Genomic DNA, 6,383 nt, shown 5'->3' with positions numbered 1-6,383 from the left:
TAGTACCATATCACCCTATTAGAGCACTTCGCTCTTGCACTGCAGGCCTACTTATTGTTCCTAGAGTATTTGAAAGTAGAATGGGAGGGAGAGCCTTCAGTTTTCAGGCCCCTCTTCTGTGGAACCAGCTTCCAGTTTGGATTCGGGAGACAGACGCTATCGCTACTTTTAAGATTAGGCTTAAAACTTTCCTTTTTGCTAAAACATATAGGGCTGCATCAGGTCGCCCTGAATGGATGATGCATTGAGTAGTTCTTCTTCAGTCACCTTTCTCGTCACTATATGTTTATAGACCTCGCTGCATTGAATTACACTTGTTATTAATCCCTGTCTCTCTTCCACAGCATGTCTTTTGTCCCGTCTTCCTCCCCTCACCTCAAGCCTTCATGACAAATGGCCGCCCCTCCCCGAACCTGGTTCTGCGGGAGTTTTTCCTTCACGCTTTTGCCAAAGTGCTTGCTCATAGGGGTGTCATATGATTACTGGGTTTCTCTGTGTATGTATTATTGTAGGGTCTACTTTACTATATAAAGTGCCTTGAGGCAACTGTTGCTGTGAATTTATTTATGTGTATAAATAAAACTGAACTGAGTTGAACTGAATGTTAAAACTATCACTGTCTCCCAGTGCTCCTGTTTGCCACCCTCTTCCGTTGAATGCTTCCCTGTACTTCCTCATTCCACCACCAAGTTTCCTCATAATGCCATCAGACACTTTTAGCTGCATGTTTTAGTTTTTAATATTCTGCTTTTATCCAGAAAAGAGCAGCTGAGGGATTTATCTTATTTACTCTGTCTCACATGAAGAGAGAGCACGCACTGAATTTCTTCTTTTTAAATGCTTCATCCAAAGAGCTCACAGACATCCGACCATCCATTATACACTATATTTGCTTTCTCCCTCCCTCTTTGTTTAGCCCATAATCATAGAAAGCTTTTTTGTTTATCTTGTCCTCTTGTTTAAGCAGTCATTACAGTGAAGTAGCCAATTTTTCAACACCAAATTTAAAAGTAGTTTTAAGGTCTCCTCTCTCGACTCATATTAAAACCGCTCCCTAATGATAAGAAAGATGTTTCACATACATATTCAGGAGAACGTTATCCTTTCCCTTTTCTGCTCTATATAGAATGATTGTTGTAAAATTCAAAATAGGTCATTATTAGTAGAATTACCACATTCAGCCAACTTTACAGGGAACTTCACACCATGAAGTTTTGATCTCAAACCGGTATAAAAGTACAGAGAGCATCTTTGTGCTTTTTTGTGTACGTGATTCACAACAGCATGTTCTGGACTGTCTGTTTATGCTCCCATAATCCTTTAATTCAACAGCTGGTGCGGATCCCTGTTTGAGTAATCAGAAAATATTTGTGTTGCAGTTTGTGGTCAAACTACATGATATCCTTTGTGATACTCCATCATAATGTCCAATGTGTTCAGCGTGTCCAGTTTGTTTTTGTTTTTTTAGTCTTTCAAGCCACTGACTACTCAGAAATGGTGAAGTCTGCCTTTCGTTTTGTACTCTTTAAATTTAATTATTTTCTGTATTCAGGTCAGTTCAAAATCTCTTAATAAGAGAATAGGGCTAGAGGGAAGATCAAAGTTATGGATTTCTGTTACATTATAGAGATTAAAGGATTGTCAGAATGTTAACAGGCTCCCCAAAATCTGGCAGTGTGCATAAAAATAGATGTAATAGGGAAGGCTTTAGGACCCAGGGGACCCAAGGGACCCAAGGGAGGGTATAAAAGAGGAAGTAGCAGCAGGTGCTCTTCTTCTCTCATTTGGCTGTGAACAATGGTTGTGTGAGTAGGTGAAGCGCCTGAGAAGTTTTGTCTTCTACACAAACGGTTGTTTTAAACCTCTACAGCAGAGGTTTGAGGTACAGGCTGTTTTTTTTTTAGTGCTTTTGTAAATTTGTTGAAATGTATTTGATGGTTATTGTATTTTATGTTTCTAGTAGTGTTTTTTAGAAGACAAGCCATGCGTGCAGCAAACACAGTTGTCTGCTAGAGGTATGTTAACATAATATATTTGACATTATAAAAAAGTATATTTATGCACTACAATCTAATTTATATTGTATTGCCTCCTACAGGACAGGCTGCACACGTGAATTTGTCACTGTTTTTTCTCTTTTTTGTTGCGATTTTCTCCCAAGTTGGTTTTAGAGTAGTTAAAACTGTTTGTTTTTTTTTTTTATGCTGGGTTTGTTTTTATTTCCAATGGGCTGGTGCAATATTAGTCAGACAATGTGCAATCCCTGAGCTGGGCACTTACGTTACGGGAATTAGGTCTTTTAGAGGTGCTCCGTGTGGATTTGCGGTGAATACGTTTTAAGAGTGATTTTTAGTGCCACCAATTATTGCTTGAACTTGAACACTTAGTGCATGCGATATGTGTTCTGTTGGGCTTGTATTTATTTGGGGTGGATTTGTTTCTCTTAAAGCAACGAGCATCTGGGACCGCCGAGGGAGAGCAAGCCCTCAGGTGATAGTTGCATTGCTGACAGGTTGGACCAATAAGACTATATTGTGGTCGTTAGTGACCTTTTCCATTTTGATGTTTGAGGCCTTTTGCAAGCCCTTTGTTTTCCTTTAAAATAATAAATTTTAACCTATCTGACTGATATTGACCCTCTTGTTCCGTTTATTCTGGGCTTATTCCTGTAAGAGCTTTGGGCCTGAAAGTTTGTAAGAGTAGTATAGAGGCCCTTAGCGGTTACTTGGTGGCTTTTACTCGCGACATAGAGGTAGAGAGGAGGAAGCAAAAATATTAAATTCAAAGGGAACAACTTTTATCACCTCCATACGAAGTATAAAAGATGGATGCAGCCACAGTGGCATCACCCATTGGTTAGTGAAGCCCCTTTGTGATGCCTTGGACTTTTGCTAACCTGATGTCTGCCATTAGAAACTGTATGGGAGGGAGAGTTGTGAAACAGTGTAAGCAGAGTTTGACCTAAAACTGGCAATTAGGCTGTGACCACACGTACGCGGGTATGTTTGTAAACAGATTTTCCGTTTTGTTAAAAAGAATCTCGTCCACACGTAATCGCAAAAAACAAAGTCAAACGCTGTCAAGAACATGCCAAAGCAACAGGTGGCGATGTAATCCTAACTGGGTAGAAATGTTGGCCAATCAGAAGTCTAGAAGCCTGGGCGGGAAAGGGTACACAAAGATGGTGCATAGAAGCAGTTAGTTACTGGTATGTAAATAATTTTGCTCTTAATTAGTTATTGTAAAAGATATTGCTGTTGAAAAAGGATAAAGGAGGACTGCCTCACAATCCATTACTAAGCTAGCAAAAATAACTATTTTTTTTAAAACATCATATGTTCAATATTAATGAGCTTGCCACTGGCAAAGTTGAGTTAATTGTCAGGTGAAGAAAAATCATTTGTTAAACTAATATTTATCAAGCCTTGACCAATTAACCCAAATGACATGTGTAATAAAGCAGAAACTTGGAAACTCAGACAATGAAGTGAGTTGTAACTGTATTAATTATGAATGGACCTGTCATAATATGCCTACATACATAACACAGGAAGGAAACCCTGGTCACTATGGTTTGCTTCAAGGAGCAGTATAAGCCAAAATGGATGGATGATAAATTAAAGGAAAAAACCTTAACCCTTACACCAAGGAGATCTGTCTCTGTTGTACTGTGGTTGCATTTTGCTGAGATATTTTAGTTCCACTTGTCCCTTAAGAGCAAAGGGTCACCATAGATCAATACAAAGTTCTTCAGAGTCATCACCTTTTTCCTATGATGAAACCCCTGATAGGAGTCATGTCTTCCAAGATGCCATCCAAAGAGAATTCAGGCTCACTGAATAATTTGATTAAACAGCTCACCTGTCCCTGGGCTTAAATCCCTTTAATTACTGATGTGAGTCAGCTGTGTCAAAGAAAAAGGCGGTACCTCAGACAGAAGAGATTGAAGGACACGCCCACACAGGCACCTTCAGGAGGAGGCCTTGCAAGAGCCGTAACAAATGGAAAAGAGAATTTAAATTGATTTAAAACTAGCTTGAACTGCTTGTCAATTCCCAAGTGATCTTTCGTGGAATAGTGTCCTGTCAACGGAGAAGACATGGACTGGAAGCACTAAAATGACCAAGTGTCATCAACAGAAGGAATCGGAAGGCTAGATTGAAATCACTTTTGCTCTTTGAAAAAAAAAAAAGCTAATATTGAAGTCCTGACCTTTTGTGACTGACATGTTTCCTGTCTTCTTGAATGTAAATTAACTGCCTGCTAGCAGTGCTGTTTTAATTAAACTCAATACAGCTGCCACACAGTCTGTGACATCAAAACTTGAATCTCATTAGAATACCATAGGCCTTTTATACCAGGTAAGGATACTATGATAACTGTACACTACACTACAAAGTGAAAATACAGCAGATGGCATTTTAGTAATATTTAGCAATTTAAATAAGACGGATGGAGCTGAAGCGTGTTACTTGATTTCAAAAATATTGATATTATAAAAACCAGTGCTTCTGACCGAGGTTTAGTCAGGTAGTGGGAAAAAATGTTTTGAGGATTTTGTAATTCAATTGATGTGCCTTCAATAGAGGAAGAAGGGTCTGGGCATGAGAGGTGTCTTGGCCATAAACGGGGGTGAGGTCACTGAGGTAGCTGTTCAAGGCAGTGGTTCTGCTTTTTAAAGAAGGGGGGGGCCAGAGAGTGTGTTACAGTTTCAGAGATCACAATTCTCAGCCTCCACTGGAAGATCTGTGCCAAGGTAGAGCAGTCCAGGATTTAAGAGAACCAGTACAGTTTTTGTTCCTGACAAGGAGCACTGGACCTACTCTTTATTCTCTTTATTTTGTTCAAAGGTGCATAGGACGCTGTAGGTATTTATTAAAGTCAAAGAAAGGAATCTGTCTTACAGCAAACTGCAGACAACAGATTCAGCACAGTTTTTTTTTCTTTTTTGCTAATTCAGTGAAACCTGTTATGTCACATGCTGAAGTAACATTTCACTAGCTAGAATTACATGCTAATTCCCATCTTTAGCGTCTCTCATATAATGTGAATTCAGTGTCTGATCACCTGAGCAGACATTTCCTGAAAGCACCAACATGACCAAGCCGGCCATCAGTGGAACGATTTAAAGGGCTAGACTGCTTAAGATTTCTTTCTCTTTTTTTAGACAGAGAACATAGACAAGTGTTTTTTGACAAACCAGAAAAAAATGTATCTAAACTGTGTGACTTGACAATTTGCTTTTAATTTTTCTCTGTATTAATGTAAAAGTCAATCCCAAAACACCTTTGATTTGATCCTGAACTCTCTCATCTTTTCCTCACCACAGGGTGGCACTAGCAGTTTGAGGAGAGGAGACAGAGGAGCAGGAAAGAGGGAGAGCAGCAAAGATTGATGCAACACGGCACAAGTCATCACTGCGACAATGCAGATTAAAGCAGAGGAATGAAAAGAGGAAACAGCACGAGAAGAACCTGACAGGGCAAAAGAAGCGGAAACAAGAAAACAAGATGCTTTGTCAGGAGCTGTATTTGTATGCTGCTCACAGTCCCTGTAAATTAGAGAAGAGAGAAGTGTGAGGAGGAGAAAGGGAAATGTGTATATGTATCTGCGTTTCTGTGTTTTAGAGGTAGGATGGGGGTAGGGATACAAAGCTGGACAACACAGCTAATTCAGATAGCAACAATTCAGAGCTGGTTTTCTCATTTTAATGTCCATCATTGAACACACACAACAAATCTGTATTGGCAGACTGATTGTTGACAGTGAGCGCACACGTTTACAGGATATTCTTGATTCCACTTGAATTACTGCTGTCTCCTTCTACTGTCACTATGTAATCCCAGCAGTCTGTTGAAAGCCCTGTCAACTGAAACCTAAAGGGAGACATGAAGCCACTCCTTCTCGCCAGATGAACCTCTCTCATGTCAGTGTGCCTTGGGACAGGATACAAAGAGGAGTTCAAGAAAATCTACAAAAGCTCTATTTTCTTTCTTTCGGTATTTATAATGCAGCTTGCTTGTTTCAGCTGATCTTCACATGTCAGATAGCTTCTGTCACATGTTGTTTGTAGATGAGTTTCATCTTGAGACTTCCTGTGCCTTTTGACTACTATAGTAGATTTAATAAAATGGTACATGAATTCAATTCAATTTTATTTATATAGCGCCAAATCACAACCAAAGTCGCCTCAAGGTGCTTCATAGAGAAAAACCCAACAATCATATGACCCACTATGAGCAAGCACTTTGGCGACAGTGGGAAGGAAAAACTCCCTTTTAACAGGAAGAAACCTCCAGCTGAACTAGGCTCAGGGAGGGGCGGCCATCTGCTGCGACTGGTTGGGGTGAGAGAAGGAAGACAGGATAAAAGACATACTTGAA

The 6,383-nt window shown here is 39.7% G+C and overlaps 1 long non-coding RNA gene across 1 annotated transcript; it reads left to right on the top strand.

Annotated features, from left to right (window-relative positions):
- Positions 1 to 1,783: 1,783 nt before the first annotated feature.
- LOC309714958 lies at positions 1,784 to 6,151 on the top strand. Its single transcript, XR_014279105.1, has 3 exons — positions 1,784 to 1,882; positions 1,961 to 2,015; positions 5,330 to 6,151. It is a non-coding gene; the product is annotated as an uncharacterized lncRNA (long non-coding RNA).
- The last annotated feature ends 232 nt before the right edge of the window (positions 6,152 to 6,383 follow it).

The sequence above is a fragment of the Aulonocara stuartgranti genome, assembly GCF_965226115.1.
Source record: "Aulonocara stuartgranti genome assembly, chromosome: 2".
Classification (NCBI taxonomy): domain Eukaryota; kingdom Metazoa; phylum Chordata; class Actinopteri; order Cichliformes; family Cichlidae; genus Aulonocara; species Aulonocara stuartgranti.
The sequence above is the reverse complement of the archived record's forward strand: the minus strand, read 5'-3'. Positions and strand labels throughout refer to the sequence as shown.